At 38.5% G+C, this 20,893-nt stretch overlaps 1 protein-coding gene across 1 annotated transcript in view; it reads left to right on the plus strand.

The window, feature by feature from the left end:
• FAM184B (family with sequence similarity 184 member B) overlaps positions 1–20,893 on the plus strand; it is a 114,655-nt gene that overhangs the window by 978 nt on the left and 92,784 nt on the right. The window lies entirely within an intron of this gene.

Raw genomic sequence — 20,893 nt, forward strand, 5'->3', positions numbered from 1 at the left:
GGCTGGCTGTGGAAAGCCCGGGGCCACTCGGCCAGCCCAGACCGAGTTCAAGCCCTTCTCGAGACTAGGCGAACAAGGTGAAACTAGGGCACAGAAACTTTGTTTCAATGAAATACCTGCTCTAAAAGGCAGCCAACGGGGTTTAGTGGACTGTGTTCTCCATCCACCCTTTGGTACCTCACAATTAAGGGCAGGAAGCATCTGTCCTACTATAACGAAAACAGCAGGTAGAAATGGATTCCTTTAAAATGAAACTGCTACCATGTGTCTTTAGCACATTATTGTGTTTGCAGGGGTATTCCCAGTAGTATAAGGATCTACCTAGTATTGGGATTTAGTTTTTGTTTTAATGTATTACTTTACCCCTCCTCCCCAGTCTCCCTTGACAGCTCTGCTGAAATATTCGTGCCTGGAATATTGTGGACTTAATTGAGTTGTGGATTGTTAAATATTTCATCCATCCATTCAGCAAATATTTATTGCCATTTGTCCAGTGCCAAAAATTTACTAGGCAAGACATTAAACCTAGGCCAATAGGATTACACCCTCCCTTTACAAGTATATTCTGTGTGAGCATAAATGTGGAAAGGCCCAGTATAACTAATAAGCTATAATTCATGGGATTAGAAAAGACCTTGAGAGGTCACCTAGGCTATTTCTCAGACTTCATGCCAGGGCCATCACCAGAGCACCCCCAGATTTGGAACTTGGTCTGGATTTGACTTCAGAAGACTTGGGTTCACATTCAGGTTCTACTACTTAATATTCAAGTTCTACTACTTACAGCTTGTGTCACCAAGATGAAGTCACTTATCCCTTCTGCATCTGTTTCCTTATCTGTAAAATGAATGAGTTGAATCAGAACTAGTCAATCTGATTGTCCTTTCTACCCTGAATACTGTTATTCTAAAAAAAAAGTCACATCTGCCTTAGGTTATCCATTCGAATGATTTAGAACCTTCGATGTCAGAAAATCCTTCTAGATAACTAACCTAAATTCCTCTCAATGGGCAGGAAATTTTGCATTGCCTTACATTAGTAAAATTGAAAAAACATCTAGTCATTCCCCTTCTTTTGAATAAAAAGTCCATAGCACTTTAATTCACTCTGGTGCAGTGAATAAAGCACTGGATGTGGAGTATGGAAGAAGTTGTCAAATCCGACCTGACACTTACTAGTGTGTGACCTTGGGAAAGTCACTTGACCACTGTTTGCCTCAGTTTCCTCAACTGTATAACATGAGGATAATAATAGCACATACCTCCCAGGGACTGAATGAAATATTTGTTAATCACTTAGCACAGTGCCTGGCTTATAGTAGGTGCTCAATAAATGCTTGTTTCCTTCCTTCAAACCATAGCTATAACTAGCATTGACTAACAGGTTTTCTCCAGGGGTCCCTTACTGAGGCAACTCGCCTTAGTAGGCCTGTGGATTTGGAGAGCTTAGAACAATCTAGTGTAATCCATTCATTTTACATATGAGAAAGCAGACACCTACATGTTGCTTGTAGGTCACACAGGTAGTGGGTTGCCCAGCCAGAACTCTGCTCCTGGTCTTCTGACTCCAATCCCAGCGTCCTTCCATCTCTGCCTCTTTCCTCACGGGCCTCACGTTTTTCATCACTGTGTGCCCCTTTCCTACACTACCTTCCCCTGCATTACCAAGGCCTCCTGGGGGATGATGGGCCATACTCCTCCCAGAACAACTACACCACAAAAATGGAATCTCTTTCCTGCTGCCTGCTCAGTCCATTGTACTGTGCCCCAACCTGAATTTGCTCCAAGCATATTTTAGCTAATTATGACTCTATTCATATTAATTTAGCTATAAGTCTTAATCAAGAAGCATTTGTTGAGCTCCTAATATATACTGGGGATTGTACTGCTCACTGAAAACACAAAGACAAAAGTGAATTCCTGCCCTCAAAGAGCTTACATTCTATCAGGGGAAACAATGTGTACATAAATGAGTATATACAGAATAGATACATTGTAACCTTGAAAAGGACTGTAGGGTTAAAGGTTTCGTTCAAAAGTGGACACTTGAGCTGGCTCTTGAAGGAAACTAAGGATCAAAGGAGGACTTGAGGAGGGAATGAATGCATCCTAGGCATGGGGGCAACCCAACCTCTTTCTGCAACTTTACACAGAAGACAGGTAATAAGAATATTGCCTGGTATGGCAAAAAGGCCACTTTGGCTGGGCTGTAGAGTACATTATGGCTGGGAAAGGAGGATGGTACAAGATAGTGAAAAGCTTTAAATTCCAAACGGAGGAGATTATATTTGATACTGAGTGAGGGGTGAGGGTGGGGGTGGTGACATGATCAAATCTGCATTTTAGAAAAGTCACTTGGATAGCAGTATGGAGAGTAAATCGGAGTGAAGAGAGGCTTGAGGCAGAGAGATCAATTAGGAGGCTACTGCAACAGTCCAGAGGTGAGGAGTGCTTTAGAGGGCTATTTTAATGTAAAATAATATTATTTTGGTTAAATTGTAAATTATTTTGGGGCTAGTCTGTTTACTAAGAACCACCTCTACACATCAACTATTACTCTATGTTTTGTTATTTGTAAACATGGTAGTTTAAAATGATCAACTGACCCAGGCACGTTCCAATGAAAATACATTTCTAATGAATTTTATTATGCAAAGTCATAAAAATTGACTAAATTTTCTAATATACCAAAAGTTCACATTTTTGTTTAAGAAAATACCTCTGGTTTCAGAACCTTTTAGGTGGGTGATTCTGAAACAGCACAGTATAATGGAAGAAATGCTGGATTTTGAATTATAGGATATAGGTTATAATCCTGCGTCTGTTGCTTACTACTTATCAGTCAGACATCAGACATTTATTAAGCGCCTACCTTGTGTCAGTTACTGTGCTGAACAATGGACCTTGTGTGACCTTAATCAAGTCAATTCACATCTCTGGGTCTCAGTTTCTTCATGTGTTAAATGAAAATCTCTAAGATCCCTTCCAGCTCTAAATCCTGGGACCCTGTGAAATACAGGTGCTCTCCTAGGCAGTTGCCATTCTCTAATGTGTTTGGAGATAAGGTAATGCTGATTTAGAGCAATTCTAGGCCCTGAAGAAAAATCAACAAGATTCCCAGAATAGTCTCAATTTTTATTGTTGGGCCATTGATGGAGGAGAGGACATTTGGAATCTAACAAGGCTTTGACACCATAGCCACAGAGGAAGTTAGGAGATATGCAAGTCCAGAAACAGCATGCAAGATTTCCCATTGTTATATGGTAACTGTTTATTCCCAGGGAGAAATGGAAGATAGAACCCCTCCATGTATTGCTATTTATTCTCTCCCCCCACCAGATTCCCACTCTTTTGCTTTTTTATTGATGACCAGAAGGCATACCCACAATGAGCTTCCTGTGTTCCAGGTTTATGTTGGGATAGAATGAATGTTTTGCCTCCAAACTTCCCCATACACCTAGGATAGCTTCTTCCAGTGTAACTGGCTCAATTTCTTCTGATACTTTCAACCTCTCCCATTTATTTCTTTTGCCATTCCTCCTCACCCAAACTTCTCAGGTTTCGTGTGACATCACTGTACTCTGGCTCTGATCCTAGACCAGTGAAGCCAGGAACAAGTGCCTTGAACTGACTTTTCTAAGGGGGAGGGGAGAAGTACTAGATGGTGACTCTTTGTATCTTTATTTTAAGTAAGTATTTTAAGTAAGTAAATATTTTAAGTAAGTTTTGTATAAATGATTCCTTAAATGATATCTTCTGGAAAAGCCATTTCCCTACTTTGTGGTATGAACTAGTTTTGTAAATCCAAACCCTGTATCAGAGGATAGTGTAAAAGTTATTGGTTGTTAAAGTGACCAGGGAACAAAAATTTTAGAATTAGTATAGTACACTAATCACATCTCCAATCTAGCCAAAGAAATTTAAAATGTATACAGTGGGTGCTTTTCAGTCTTCTTTCCAAAGGGAAAGCTGGTGGGGAAATTTCTGATTAGAGGTAGGGAAAAGCAATGGAAGGACTTTTACACAGCCCAGCAGCACCATGCAATTAAGCAATTTTTCTCCGTGTGTGTGTGTGTGTGTGTGTGTGTGTGTGTGTGTGTGCACGCGCGCGTGCATGTGTATGTGTGTGTGTGTGTCTGCTGCAGTGGGTAGAGAAGAAAGGTAGAAATTGCTCTGAGAGATGGTTGTAGGAGAGGATATGCTCTATTATTCTTTTCCTAAATCTCTACAGAGGTTGAATGAGATGATGAGAGACTGGGAATTTAGGTGCTATTAACTGAATAAGAAAGCTGGTGGCAGTCAGAGGATTCTTGCTTCAGAATTTTTAGCTAGTAGTTGTGTGAATTTACAAGGGTTTTTGATACTATAGTAGCCTAAAGCTGTGGAACCATAGACATAGAAAGAATGTGGGGTTTTTTTTACTCTAATTTAAGAGAAACAAGGTAAGTTACAGAAAAGAATACTGAAGGAAATTTGGGATGGAGTAGATGAAGGGAAATGAAATGAAGGATTGACAATACAGCTAGTTGTACCAAGGTGTTGTTAAAAGTTTGCTGTGAAGACTTTAAAAATGTAATAGTCTTTAATATTATAATTTTAAAAAACTTTTATTGAAAGCCTTTTATATGTTTTTTAATCATCACCTTCATTTTCAAACATATCCTCTTCCTCCATACACAGGGAGACACTCCTTGTAATGAAGAATAAAAAAGAAAGGAAAAATTGCTGTTCAGCAAAACTAACCAACACATAAATCAAGTCTCACAGCAAATTCAACATTACATACCCACAATCTCCCATTTCTGCAAAATAGGGAGGAAAATAGGTTTTCTTATCTCTTCTCTAGGGCCAAGCAAACTTGGTTATTATTATAGTTATATAGTATTGGGTTTCATTTCATTCACCCTCCTCTTTACAGTATTGTTTCCCTGGTTCTGCTTACTTCATTCTGCATCAGTTCAATACAAGCTTTCCCATGCTTGTCTGATATGGTGTGTTAATTGGTGCATTACATTCATGCACCACAATTTGCTTAGCCATTATCTAGTTGATAGACTTTTTTGCAATGGCAAAAAAGTACTGCTGTGAATATTTGAGTGTATATGAGACCTTTATGTCTTTGGCCTCCTTAGGAGTTCTCTTGGTCAAAGAGAATGAACATTTTTAGTTACATTTTTTTTACCACAATTCAAAACTGCTCTACAGAATGGTTGATCCAGAGTTAATGTTCTTTTGCTTACATGTTTTAAGAAAGTTATTTTTTATGCTAAAGAAAGAAATAGCAAAAAAAATATTCTATTTACTCAAATAACTCATGCCATCTCTTCTTGAAGCTTGATTGCATCAGGTCATAGCTACTGCATTTCCAATCATCTGCTCTAGACAAAGTTCTTAGAAGGAAAGGAAAAGATTCAAGTGCTAAATCTACCAGCCTAAAACCCCCAGGTTCATCTTGTTTACATCTCCATTTTTCTAGAAGGAACTAGAAAGGGTAGAACCACAGCAGCGAAAGTAGGTGGGAAACATGGAATCAAGAGCCAGCTATACTCTCAAGTCAGCTAATAATGCCTTAAGAGCACCTTAAAACATTTGTACTATGCTTTTAGAAGCAATTTCACATTTAAAGAGCAGGCATCCTTATCCTTATTTGAAAGATGAGAAAACTGAGGTTCCTAGCAGTTTTGTGACTCTGAAGGCCTTAGGGACAGAAAGAATTCAGTTCTAACAAGCCTAGTTCTTGGAGTTTTATGAAGTTTTGTAGTAGAAACTCTACCTTTGGAACCACATCTTAAACTTAGAATGGAGTTTGTCTTGTGAGAATTAATGAAAAGCATTTTTTAAAGCACTTACTCTTTTTCAATGCACTACCTAAAGCTTAGGCACAATAGAAAAATAATGCCGTCCTTCCTTTCAAGGAACTCATATTGTAATAGAGGGAGAGACAGCACATGTAGGAGGATGCAGCTAAAGGGCAGATGTTAAGGCCCAGTAGTTAAGAAGGCACTTCAGGTAAGGCCATTTGGTTGGGAGGGAGTGGTGGTATAAAAATGGCAAAGCTACAGGCTCATCCCTTTGTCTACCAGGAAATGTCCACATCATTGAACATCTTGTTACTGAAGAGGAAGGGAAAGTACTTTTTTTGTTGTTTGTTTGGCTTTTTGGTGAGGCAATAGGGGTTAAGTGACTTGCCCAGGGTCACACAGCTAGTAAGTGTAAAGTGTCTGAGGTCACATTTGAACTCAGGTCCTCCTGACTCCAAGGCCAGAGCTCTATCCACTGTGCCACCTAGCTGCCCCTAAAAGTACTTCTTCATTGTGGGCTTTGTAGAAAAGCTTATAGTACAGCCCCCAGCCCTTCTACTGCTATCCCTTGCCCCACTCTAACCATCCCCACAACCCAGGACTTTATGAAGCCTTAAGATCTTATAACTGAATCTATGTATCTAGTATGGGCTAAAGCAACAAAGAATTATTGTAGTCAACCAGAAGAGATGGTTGGAGACGTCATGTTTAACAGGGGTGTGCAAAGAGAAGTTCAGTTTAACCAACCAGAAAAGAGTAATTTATCTGGCTTAAAAAATTTGGGATTCAATATGCAGGGCGAAGAGACAAAAATGGAATCCAGCAGCAACATAAACCTCTTCCAGCCTTTCCAGTCTTCCCTTGTATTTTTTTGACCCAGCGACCCTGCCCTCCTTGCTGCTTCCCACATAAGACACTCTGTCTCTCCTCCATGCTTTTTCAAAGCCTGTTCTGCATACCTGAAATGTCCTCCCTCCTCATTTCCACCTACTAGTTTCAATGGTTTCCTTCAAGGTTCTGCTAAAGTCCCACCTTCTGCAAGAAGCCTTTCACAGTCCTCCTTACCCTCGGAGATAGCCCCCGATTTGTTCTGTATAGATCTAGATGGTACATGGTTGTTTGCATGTTGTTTCCCTCATGAGAATTTTTCTTTTTTTGCCTTTCTTTGTATTCCCAGTAATTATTCCCACTGCTTAGCACAGTACATGGCACATAGTAAGCTTTTAATAGATGCTAGTTGACTGACTCACTGTAGTGAATACTTTGAAAATAGAAACTGTTTTTTTGTTTGTTTGCCTTTCTTTGAATCTCAGCACTTAGCAGAGTGCCCAGCACATAGTAGGCACTTGATTAATGGTTATTTTCTTCTTTCCTGTGCAAAAATTTCTGTAAAGTGTTATGTAACTAGGAGCTTATTTCTCATTTCTAGTAAAATGACAAACTATCTAAATTAAATTTGTAAATTGGAGCATGGATGTTAACCAGGGTCTGTGATTGCACAGTGTTTGGTACATAGTAAAAGCTTAATAAGTGCTTATTAATTAGTTTTAGTGGTTAAAGCAGGCCAAGGATATTTTATTCTTATATTCCTTTCCGGAATTTCAGATTCTTTTATTCTAATAAATCATCTAACCCAACCATCTAACTAGACAGTAAGGGACAAATCCAGGGCTAGAACTTGGGTAGAGGTCTGGAGGTCACAGATTACTTCTCTAACCAACCACTTTGGAAGTAGTCACAATAAGAACTTGGTGAAAGAGTACAGTGCAAATCCATTCCTTACACTAGAAAAACTCCAAGTGTGTGCCCCAGGCATAGCAAAGTCCTCTCTGTATATGTTAGGGACAAAACATATCAATTCTAACAGGCATGAGTAATTTTGAGCAGCAAGTGGGCACCATTCATGCTTTGTTGTTGTTGCTGTTGTTGTTTTAAATGAATCAAGAATGTGTCCAATGAGAAGGGAGACCCATGGGGGAGTGGAAAGCCCGGCCACATGTCTCTGATTGGGAATATCAGGGAATTGTGTTAAGGCAGCAGTAATGAGTGCCTGCAGCAACTGAAATGCTAGGCAGGCAGCTGACATTTGAGCACTGTGTTTTTATGGCATGTGGGTGTGGAGGTTTTTATTGCACTTACTATTTCTACTTCACTAAAAATACTGTCATGCCTGCAGGAACATGCTTGGCTACATATGTTTAAGTATTTTGTGCAAGTCTTCTTCAGAATTCTCGATGTTAAAGAGTACAGTTCTGTTTGAACTAGTGTCTATCATATAAAAATTATTAGCTTACTGACACAACTCATAGATTAAGCATGGTGTTTCACAGGACAATATGATATGAAATGATTTCTCCAAATTTTAAGGTGTCTGTTATAGGGAAACCGAGTAATCAACACATGTTAGTTGAGGGTCTGCTATATGCTTGTCATTTTTAGATGCCTATAATGGACTTTTCTAATAAAGAATTACTACAGACATGGATACCACATTCATGCTGCTCCTAAAATTGCAGTTCCATTGGTCCAGACATTATGGAAATCGAATTAGACTTAGACCTTAAAAATTCCTAAACTATCCCTCCATACCTTTTGACCTGGAAATGCCACTGCTAGACCTATACCTCCAAAGAGATTAAAGACAAAAGAAAAGGACCCATATATTAAAATATTTATAGCAGCTTTTTCATATTAGCAAAAACCTGGAAACTAAGGGGGTGCCCACCTGTTGGAGAATGACTAAACAAATTAGGGTAGATAAGTATAATGGAATATTATAGCCCCTTGAGAAACGATGAAACAGTTTCTAAGGAAGTTTTGAAGGCCATCTTTGAACTGATTCAGAATGAAGTAAAGCAGAACTAGGAGAGTGATTTATACAATCACAACAACATTATAAAGAAAAACAACTTGGAAAGACTTTAGAATTCTGATCATTGCAATGATATAAGATGAGTCCAGGAGATTGAAGATGAATCCTGCTTCCTATCTCCTACTAGATAAGTGATGGACTTAAAAATCAGAATGAGACATTTATTTTTGGATATGGCCAATATGAAAATTTGTTTTCCTGGAATATGAATATTTGTTATGAGGGTTTTATTTTTTAAAAATTTTCAAGTGGGAGAGGGAAGTGAAAGGGAGATATAATAAATGTATTTTAAAAAATAAGTAAAATAAAATAAAATTCTAATCCCAACACATTTAGATCATTTGAGAAGGATTGAAGGGGGGGAAATGACCAATCTTGGGAGGGGAAATGTGTCTAAAAGGGAGATTATCTAAAATATTCTCCATCAATTGGGAAGGGAAATGTATTTGGAAGGAAGGAGGTCTAGTAATCAAAAAGTGTTGACTTGATGACTTCTCTTTTCCTTGATCAATACATGTTAAAGAGTCATCACAGAATAGGGAAAGGATTTTATATATATATATAAGATGTAGGTTAGAGTCCTGGCTCTGATGATATTTGCTGTCTGCCTGACTGTAAGTCATCTGAGATCCCTACAGCTTAGCTTTCCTGCCTGTATACCAGGAATGATAATACCTATATTCTCTATTTTCCAGGGTTGTTTTAAGGAGTGCTTTTTAAACTCTAAAACATCTGTATACATACCTTATTATTATTGGTCATTGCTGGAAAACAAGGGTACTGACCTACCCATTCCTTCCTGCCATAATACCTGACTCAGACACTGACAGCTCCACCTTCTTGTATCAAAAGACCCCTTAATGGTAAATGTGACAGAGCAAACATGGGAAATCCTTTCAAACATCATGTCTTATGATAAAATTCTTGAAAGCTCCCTTAATACCTGGGGAAACATTTCACAGCCCTTTCCCAAAGCAGACTCTTCTAAAAAGAATTTATAAGTGTACATTTAAATTTAAATAGTACTTTTTAAGTTTTGCAAGGCATTTGCCTGACAATCTTGTGATTTGTGTCCCAGTTTTACTGAGGAGGAAACTCAGGCCCAGAGAAAGTTGATTTGATTTCCCCAGGTTCACATAGATAGGAAGGATCAGTGCTAGGAGGTGAATTCTGGCTCCTGACAGTTCTTTCCACTACACCATGCTTAGAGGAGAGTGTTGGATAAAGTCTAAGAGACTCCAACCATCCTACTATGACCCTTGTCAGTCATACACATGCATAGAACCTAGCTAATCACAAAACCTGTTGTTTCAGATGGCTTATGCTTTGTTGATATTTTGGTTTCTCCCCTAAATCCTAACACTGGAACATTTCATCTAGAACAGAACACATTGCTGAAACAATGGTGTCATTTCATCTGAACTATGGTGGGCATCATGGTAATGTCTGACTGTTCTTATTCTCCCCTTTGCAAAAGTTGTTGTGAAATAAGCTCTTTGAAATGCCTTTTAATACTCTTGCTAGACTCTTGAGAAAGAGGAATTATCCAGAAAAGGCTCCCAAGTTACCCTTGGGTGGCAAGTGAATAATACCCTCTCAAATTCACTGAATCGTTATGACTGAAGAACACATGAGCAATTTCTTCTTGCCTTCAGCTAATTTGGTTTCTGTCACTGGGCCATCAGGCTGATGGTTTCCAGAAGCAGCAATATCATCTAATTTAATTTAAACATTTAGAGGTAAAACCGAAAAACTTTCCTGCATCCTGGATCTTTAGGAGTAGTAAGTTGCCCACTTAACTTCTGAAGTAACAATTTATTAGGGTGGGTCTAAACTGTGGTTGACCCCATTTTAAGGATGACACAATCTCTGATGTCCCCCAAAGTATTTTTCTTCCCCTCCTTTACCCCTAGAGGACTAACTGATGCCAGAAATACCATCAAAACATAATTTAATGCTTTAGCTTTTTAACCAACTTGCATCCTTCCAATACTCTAAGGAATCTGTGATTCCATTGATATGGGTATTTCCACTAAAGATGAAGAGCCTAACCCTGTGATTCTCATTCATGTCCTCTAATGCGATAGGGGTCCCTTCCTCAACCCTGTCTTGTCCCTCTCAATTTGCTCTGTGTCTTCCTCAGGTTCTTTTCATATTTCATGATTGAGTGGAGTATATCAACTGTTCACCTTTCTCACCAGCCCATTTATTTTTCCCTGTCATACCATTCTTTGATGACCTCCTTTATACAACTTCTCCTGGGGAATTCCTTGCTACTAATGTATTAGAGGGGCCGTTAGGTGGTGTAGTGGATAAGAGCATTGGGCCTGAAGTCAGAGAAACCATAATTCAAATATGACCTCAGACACTTACTAGCTGTGTGACCCTGGGCAAGTCACTTAACCTCTACCAGCATAAAACTAGAAAAGGAAATGGCAAACTCCAGTATCCTTGCCAAGAAAATCTCATGGACAGTTGGTCCAAAGAGTCATGAAGTGTTGGCTGTGACTGAACAACAACACCAATGTATTATAGTCTGTCACACCCATTGTCATCTGGGTGATCCTCAACTTCATTAACACAGAAATTGGTCCTTTGTAACTCATAGCCATACAATGTCATAAGAAGAGTATTGCTATTTAAAGGGTAGGGTTTTGTTTCAGAGAGAAAGTTGAGGTTGTTTAAAAAAAAAAAACTAAAAACTAAAAAGCAGTTTAGCTTCCTCTCCTCATTCTCTTAAATTCTGGTCCCAGCTGATTGTCCATTGGCAGTATCTGTCCATGTATACTGATAGAAAGTTCTGCTGGGGCAATAGGCATTGTCCGCTGGTTTTTGCTGTAAGGAGAGTTGGGTCAAATTTTCTGGAATGATTAGGGATTTCCTTGAGGAGGTTCTGCAATGTTCAGAGCTAATACAATTTCACCCACAACCTAAGTATCTAGAAGGTCTCACCATCTAACAGATATCCCTTTTCCACTTTTGTACTGAAGTTTTAAAAAATGCATATATTCCTAGGATCCAAACTTTATGCCTTTATCAGTCACACCTTAGTGTGAAGGGTGAGGAAATACTTAGGTTTCCTGTATGTTTTCTGTTTCTCCAGCTTGATTAGGAGACTGTCTCTATGCACAGTGCCCTGTACAAAGACGTTCAATAAATGCTTATTGATGATGACTGTAGGCATGTCATGAGGGTGGGAACAAAGAACATAAGTCTAATGGAAAGAGGTGAGAGCCAAACGCCTAAAGAGATGGGATAAAATGAAGACTGAAGATTTGAAGACAGATTTATCCTGCTTGCCAATTTTACTTAGGTTTGGTTCTGATTCCAGGAAAATGGAAAAGAGCTTGCAATTCTATTCATTTTGTCGCTATTGTGACTGATGGAGAACTGGCCAACATTTGCATGTCTTCAGGACTATGCTAGTCTATCACAAAGAAAATTTTCTGAGAGACACAGATACGGCAAATTCCACTAAAATGCTTATCATGAAATACAATGCACCTTTTATATAAGATGAGAACCGAGTCACCTCTAAAACTTGGGAGAAATTGAGAGGGCGGGTAGGCGAGAGCTAGGAATATTTTCAACATTCATTTAACAAAGCTTTTCTGCTCCTTGCTGCCAAGAAACCTCCCCCAAACTTGATATTCCTGGCTTTGAGCAGAGCCTGTCTGTCGCAAGGAAATCTGTTAAGTTATCTGATGATAAAACCCAAGTAAACAGGAGAGAGGGGATTAGAAGAAAATTTGGATTTAGTCTGGCTTGGAGTGCAGGCCTCAAGAAAGAAAAAGCTAGTCATTAACTCGTTGCCTTTACTGAGCCCCTTCTGGTCTAGCCTGCCTTCATCGCCAAGTGCTGGGTCAGCATTACTGAGTGCCCTGGTGGCTCATTGACAAGTTGCCCCTAGAGAAGATAGTCAGCAGAGGACGGGAAAAATAAAACAAAACATAACTCTGTATCTAACATTGGATGTTAGAGATGGAAGAGATGTTTTATGAATTATCTTCGCTGGTCCTCAGACTATTGGTGGTGGCAGAACATTCACATTATTATTATTGTTTAATATTAAAATTGACTGACATATTTTGTTTGGATACAGCAGATGCATTATAACAAACACACACATATCCCCTAATAAACTACATCCCCAAACTAGAAACAAGGGTTGTATCCTTTAGCTATCGGAAGTATGGTACTAACATTGACATTTGCATTAGACTAGTATTTTATTGTCATATTCATTGTTCTTTTGACTCTGATTTTGTTACTATTCACTTTCTACACATCTTCCAAGGTTTCTCAGAATTCTTCATATTTGTCATAGCTGATACCACAGTAATATGTGAAAGGCAGCATGGTATAGTGAAGAGTACTTGTAGTCAGGAAAACCTGAGTTTGAAATCCCACCTTCGGTATTTCTTAGCTGTTTGACTCTGGACAATTCATTTAACTTCTCTGTGCCTCAATTTCCTCATCTATAAAATGAGAGGATTACACTTGATAGCCTCAAACACGCCTTCTAGGTCCAAACCTATGATCCCATAATGGTAAGGAATGTGGCATGGGGCAGTTAGGAAAAAAAAGAAACCGCAGGATTTGGGATCCTCAGGTTTTTACCACTTGAGTGAATGTGATTGAGTAATCAGTTTCTAAATGAGGAGGTTGGATTAAACGATGCCTGAAGTCTTTTTTCAAGTCTAAAACTAAGATTTTATGGCCACATCCATATACCATCATTTGTTTAGCCATTCTCCAGTTATGGGGCACACATTTTGCTCCTAGATTATTTGTAACAACAAATGAACATCTTTTGTGAATTTAGTTCTTCTCTTGTTACCAGTAATCTCTTTGATATAGGGTCCCAGAGGATTCCCTAAGTCAAAGGATAGGAATATTTTAGTGACTTAAAAAATGCCAAGCCGTTTTTACTCCCAGTTATTGAACCTCTTCAGAGTTCGGCAGTCTTTCAATTTAAACAGAACTTTGGCAGACCTCTTACAGTAAACATATTTTAAAATTATTTGTAAGTCCATACTATGAATGGTATTAAATAATTTCTGATTTTAAAGAAATCTTATATTTTCTCATTCTTTTCATTCCAAATCTAACATATTAGGAGCAACTTACTTATATATCAATACATATTTAGTAACAGGATACAAGAGCTTATCTTGTAAGATGCTTCTGATAGTTTCAATTTTTAATTAAATTAATTAAAGAATTAATTAAGAAATTAAATAAAAAATTAATTAAATTAATAAGCCAGTATTTCAGAGGATTGTTTCAGGACTTTATATTTTTACTTGGAAAAATAATTTTTTTTAAAATTTCACTGTTTTATTGGTAAATGCCTTTGCAATCTTGTTAGAACCATGACATTTTAAAAAAAATTTGTTAATACAACATACACTAAACCTTAGGATCATTAGATATGAATCCAAATCTGAGATCTACCTAATATGAATTTCCTCAGTACTTGGGATTTAGTATTTAAATTAAGCTCACAGATATTTGTATCATTGTTAGAGTCTCGATTATTAATACTTTTGTATTCTTGTTACTTCAAATTTTTCCTTTTACCCAGTTATCCATAATGGTTGTTGGTAGGAGGAGGGCCAAAAAAACCAAACCCATAATCCTACACCTAACGTTGGATGTTAGAGTTAGGAAAGATGTTAGGATTATCTTCTCCACTGGTTCTCAGGCTTTTGTCAGTGGCAGAATCTTCATATTATTATTATTGTTTATTATTATAATTATTGATACAAAAATATTTAAAGTAAAACAAGTAATGCAAGGATTTATAAACAAACACTCATTTTACATTAATTCTGACAAGATAGACCTAAAATCAACTGATGATATGTCCTGTGCTATGAGTTGTGTTCAGTAATTGACTGGACCCAGCATTGGGTGTGATGGTTCATTTAGCGAAATTTCCAATGTTTTTCCTTTTGATTACTTTAGCTAAATCATTTGAATGAACACATTATGTATAATCAGCACAGGCAGCAAAATAGATAGGAGTGTGGATATGCTCTCTTTTTTTTCTGGACTTCTTTAAAAACTTCAAGCTTTAACCAGAAAAAGAACAATCTTTGTAATGGTTGTGAGACATGGAATACAACAATCTCTGAAGAACTGAAAATGAGCATCCCACAGAGGGCAGAGGAGAGGTGCATGGTGGGTGTGAGGGAGCTGCAACATGTAACTTGAGAAACTTTGAAGAACAAGAGTAGAAAATATCATTGGGGGGCAGCTAGGTGGTACAGTGGATAGTCTGAAGTCGGGAGGACCTGAGTTCAAATCCGGCCTCTGACCAAACACTTACTGGCTGTGTGACCCTGGGCAAGTCACTTAACCCCAATTGCCTAAAAAAAAAATGTCATCAGTGAATTATAAGATAGAAAGAGAAAATGGGCTGGTCATGTAGTGATGGGGAGGGGCATCAGTAAATAGCTAACATTTTTCCAGGAATGTTGTATAGCTGCAGGTCACAGAGCACCACGGATGCCAAAGACCTGAGGGCCTTAAAAGGGCAATGGAGAGGCATATGTTAGGCCTGAGCAGGCTGCAACATATTGCTAAGGGGGTAGAAGTGGAATAAAGGATATCAACAGAGAGACTAGGATGATAAAGGTAAATGGACCCATCATATATGCAGATTAAGAGGTTAATTAGTAGATAAACTACATTTTTCATTTGTTGTTGTTATTCGGTCATTTCCTTGTGACACCATTTGGGCTATTCTTGGTAAAGATACTAGAGTGATTTGCCATTTCCTTCTCCAGCTCATTTTTACAGACAAGGAAACCAAGGCAAATAGGGGTAAGTACTTGCCCAGGGTCACACAGCTAGTAAGTGTCTGAGGCCAGATTTAAACTCAGGAAGATGTCTCCAGGCCCAGCTCTCTATCCACTGCACCACCTACCTGCATTCTTCATTGGAATCTATCAAATATCAAGAGAATATCAAGATGTCATCTAACACATCGGGTGGACCCTCTGTGGGAGATTTATGGTGGAACCTGGACAAGAGCGGTACAGGATAAGGAAGTACAGAAGGGCTGAGTTCTGCACTAGTAGAGGTAGGACGTGTTATTGACGTCAGAGATCCACCAAAGTATGGAAATATTTGTATTTAACCCAGCCCATCACAATGTTCTGCAAGTAATAAGTGCAGAAATGTTTCCTAAGGGAGGCAAAAACAATACAAATATTTGTCACACAAGAACTTCTCAACATACAAAAGAAATATTGATTAACAAGGCATAGCATTTATCTAATAATGAAATTTCACATACCACTGGTCATATTTCTCACATATGCTTAATGAGGTCAACACATTTAGTGCATTATCTCTGTTCATGTGAGCAAGAGGGTTGTGTATGTTAGGGAGGTCTGGATTGTACTGGAGAAGTTTGCAGCAGGCCTCAATGAATAAAAAATAAATGGATTAACATTTTTTCATTTTAAGGTCTTTATTCACTAAAGTAGGATAAAAAAATTGTTAATAGATCTTATTTTTTTCATAGGAAATAGCTACTTGGCTCAATTATCTATGACAGTGAGGGATAAGGATCATGGGTAATTTAAATATATAGATAATTCTGAAATCTTATTTTAGTCAATAATATCAACTTCCTTTCTTTCTGAAACCTTCCTGGTGGTCCTAACCAGAAATACCAGAAGATTGGAACTTACCTCTCCTTTCTCCTCTCCCTAGCTTCTGATGGAGATGCTAAGATATAGTGAAATAATCAAAATACTGGAAGCCAGAGAGATCAGAGGACCAGATAATCAATCTCTGAATAACCTAGGGTTGATTGACTTACCATGTGAACTTGGGCATTCAACTGAATTATTTAATTTAGCTCTCAATTTATTCTTGGAAAAAAAAGGGGTTATGAACCCTAAAGACCCTTTCAACTCTAATTTTCTGTGAATTGAATTTGGTGGGTAGGTCTGCAATTTGTAATAATATAAAAAGAAAAGCTATCTTGAGACCAGGAACTTAAGAAACATTGGTCAACTTACAGCAGTATTTCCTGAATTAGTTTGAATTTTGTTTGTAAGATGAGCTCTAGGAAAAATGAGTATATATGGAACATAGTAAGCTTCTGGGAAATAGAAAAATCATGTTACATTTTTTATCTCTTCTGTATTTATTTAAGACTTATTTTAAGTTCTACCTTCTTCTCCTTCATGATATCTTCCCTGAGCATTCCAGGCTGTGCTAACCTCTCTCTCATCAGAAATTCTTTAATATGTTTAGTCAGGATTAATAATAATAATAGCTAACAGTTATACAGAGATTTAAGTTTACAAAACTCTTTACAAATATGATTTCATTTTATCCTTACAACAACCTTAGAGGGTAGATGCTCTTACCATCCCAGTTTTATAGATGATTAAACTGGGACTACAGAGGTTAAGTCATTCTCTCAAAGTCATATGGCTAGTAAGCTTGAGACTGGATTTGAACTCAGTTCTTCTAGACTCCAGGTCCAGCACTCTATCCTCTGCACCACCTAGCAATAACTTAGTGTTACAATTATTAATACATTTTGTTTTGTCTTGAGAGGTTTCCCAGAGAATAGCTAACCGCACACACACACACACACACACACACACACACACACACACACACGCACACACTACCACCACCAGCAGCAACACTACATACACAAAATATATTCCCAGAAAATAGCTCATTCATCCTTAAAGGAAAGGAAGAATCTGCCCTTTAACTGAGTATCATATCATTCAACTATTAGTTGTTCTGTTTCATTTGCATTTATCTTAACTCCCTGATTAGATTGTAAACTCCTCTCACCAGGTGTTGATATGTTGGCTAAATCCTCAATCATTTTTTTGGAAAGTTAGATTAGTGATTATTCCAATTTTTTTTGGTAACTCATTTCACCAATTAAGTTTCTGTAATATCCAGAATATTCCTAAAGAGTTTGTGATCTAGTTGGGGAGATGAGATATAGAGAAACATGTTATAAGACAAAATAGAATATACTAGAGGTACAAGTAAGGGATATAAAGAGCCATTTGCTGCTTAGGGAATGGAATGTTCAGGACTCCTGATTATTTTTTTCTTCTTCCTTTCCATTTTTCAGCCATTTTGGTCTCCAAAGGATGGGGACGATGGCAAGAGTAAAAGATGGGACTTAATCTGAAAATTAATAGCAACTCTTAGCATATGGGTCTGCGGAATCTGAGGGATAGTGGTGCTTTTTCATTTAGGTGCAGAAATGGAGGAATTAGAAAGACCTGATTGTTTGAAAGGTGGAGTGGAAGACTAGGAATGGGTCATATGGAGGTGGAAATTTTAGCTTAAATTCTACATGTGAAATTGCATGCATTGGCAGAGAAGCTGTGTAGAATAATGAAAAATGAAGTGGGATTTTATGCAAAAATCACCAAGATCTTATTTATACTCATGTAAATGGTAGCCAAAAATGGGGAAGGCCTGGCCTAGACATTCTCCGAAATTAGTTCCTACTCTAATATCCTGAGTCCAAGGTGAGATGGTACTGTAGGTAGCTGAAAATTTGGGACTGGAGAACAGAATGAGATATAGTTTAGGGAATCATCTTTGTGCTGGTGATAGTTTAAAAAAATATAAAGGGATTTTTTTTTCCTTGCTAGAGAAGTAAAATAAATCAAGAGAGCTCAAAGCAGAACCTTGAGGGATGCTGACAATTAATGAGCTAACAGAAGCAAAGAGACAGGAAGAAAGAAAGATTAATCAGAGTGATGGGGGCAGAATCAGAAAAGCATGTTGTCAGAGGAGGATAACAGAGATGATGGAAATTAGATTTAAAAATGTACCCAATGAAGAGGTAGAATGCAGTATAGAAATTTTTCACTCTAATTAAAAGAACAAGGGTCCCAAAGTTGGTAAACTTGGATTCTAGTCTTGGCTCTGGCACAGAAATGCTTTTGACATTAGGTCATTCCCTTGACTTCTCTAGTTTTAATTTTCTTGTCTGTCAAATGGGTATAATACTATCTCTTTCAACCTCAGTTTTTTTGTGAGGATAAAATCAATCTATCAATCAGTAAATATTTATTAAGCACCTACAATATGCCAGGCACCATGTTAAGTGCTGGAGCACAAAAGTAGGCAAAAGGTAGTCCCTGCCATCAAGAAGCTCAAAATCTTATGGGAGAGACAGCATGTAAATAGATACACACAAACAAGCCACATAAATGGTTAAATAGTAAATAATTAAGAGAGGGAAGGAACTCGAGTTAAGAGGGGTTGGGAGAGGCTTCCTGTAAAATATGGGACTTAAAGGAAGCCAGAGAAGTTAGTAGGCAGAGTTGAGGAGGGAGACATGGAGGCCAGCCAGACAAAATACCTGGAGCACAGAGGTGGAGTGTCTTACTCATGGAATCGACAGGAGGGCAGTACCACTGGATTGAAGAGTACATGTCAGAGTGTGAAGTGTAAGAAGACTGGAAAGGTTGGAGGGGGTTATGTTGTGAAGGGCCATAAATGCTAAAGATTTTGTAATTTAATTCTGGAGATGTTAGGGAGCCACTGGAGTTTGAGTTGTGGGGTGTGTGTGTGTGTGTGTGTGTGTGTGTGTGTGTGTGTGTATGTGTGTGTGTGATATGATCAAACCAGCACATTAGGAAAATCTCTTTGGTGGCTGAATGAATGAAGGATGGATTGGAGTGGGGAGAGACTTGAGGCAGGCAGACCCATCAGCAGACTATTGCAGTAGTCCATACACGAGGTGATGAGGGCCTGTACCAGAGTGATGACAGTGTCACAGGAGAGAAGGGGGCATATTTCAGAGCAGTAGCAAAAGCGAAGTGATCAGGCTTTGGCAATATATTGGATATGAGGACTGAAAGATAGTGAGAGGTCAAGCCCAATTCCCAGGTTACAAGCCTGAGAGACTGGAAGGGTGATATTGCCTTCTCCAGTAATAGGGAGAGTGGGGAAGGGAGGGTTTTTGGGGAAAGATAATGAGCTCTGTTTTGGACCTGTTTAGTTTATCTATTGGATATTTGGTGTGAATTGCTTTTCTGCAACTTTCAGGAAAAGAAGACCTCAATTTCAAATGCATTTATATCCTCATTTGTATTGAGATGAATGAATGAATGAAAAGTCAGTTATTTAGCACTTGTTATAAGATACTGATCCCCTTGATTGTTGTCATGGTAGGGAAGGCAGTGCAGCTGGGTTCCAAATCATCATTCCACTCAGGTGCCAGTGATTTTTCTAAATTGAAGGTCTGACTCTGGCACCCCTTCCCCGAAGACAATAAATTCCAGTAGTTTATTAGAAGCAGTTAGATGGCACAGTGAATAGAGTGGAGAGTGTACCTAGTAGGAACTTCAATTTGACAAATGAGTGAATGTTACTTTAAGGGGAGGTGAGTAAGAAGATGAGGAGCCAAGGAGGACTCAAGGGAGCAGCTGTCTTGGTGAGTGGATCTGGGATTATGGGGTGCTTTTCCCTTTTTTTGGCCTCTTCATATATGTGTTGGGCTGGTCACCATTTCTCTAAGGTATGTGTTTTGCATGTATCTTTGTGGGTCGATGGCTATGATACGTATTGCTCCAGAGTCTGGACATAAGTCTCACAGTTGGGGGAGCCAAATTAAGACAACCTGTGTCCTAGGTTTGGCTGAGGGTGATGCACTCAGCTGTGTCATTTGTGCCTAATATGTCTTATCCCTTTCCTCTATGTCAGAGCCCTGCTCTGATACAGGTGTTGGAGGCAAATGATAAATCTGGCCAGTCAGATAGCCAACCAAAGGATGAGTATGATCCACTTTTAGGTGTATGTTTGGCCCACACGAGAAGATTAGTGCTACATCTAAGGGCATCAGTACTGAGGGGTAGGGATGTGTCTGGCCAAATGGAGGGATCAGGAGGAACTTACCTGAGGAGGTTCAACACTGAGCTGAATAGACTACAGAGTCTGAGACAACATGTAATGCCGAGAAGAGATAATAAAGAGAGGTGGCATATGTGGCACTTCAGAGATATCACCCTATTTGGTCTTTCCAATGACCCTGGGATGTAGGTGCTATTATTATCCCCATTTTACAGAAAAACTGAGAGAAACTGAAGTTAAGTGACTTTCCCAGGGGTCACACAGGTAGTTCTCATTTGAGGCTGCATTTGAATTGAAGTCTTCCTGATTCCTGGTCTAGCACTAGCCATTGTGACACCCAGCCACCTAAT

Source organism: Phascolarctos cinereus, unplaced genomic scaffold (assembly GCF_003287225.1).
Source record: "Phascolarctos cinereus isolate Bilbo 61053 unplaced genomic scaffold, phaCin_HiC Scaffold_9;HRSCAF=440, whole genome shotgun sequence".
Classification (NCBI taxonomy): domain Eukaryota; kingdom Metazoa; phylum Chordata; class Mammalia; order Diprotodontia; family Phascolarctidae; genus Phascolarctos; species Phascolarctos cinereus.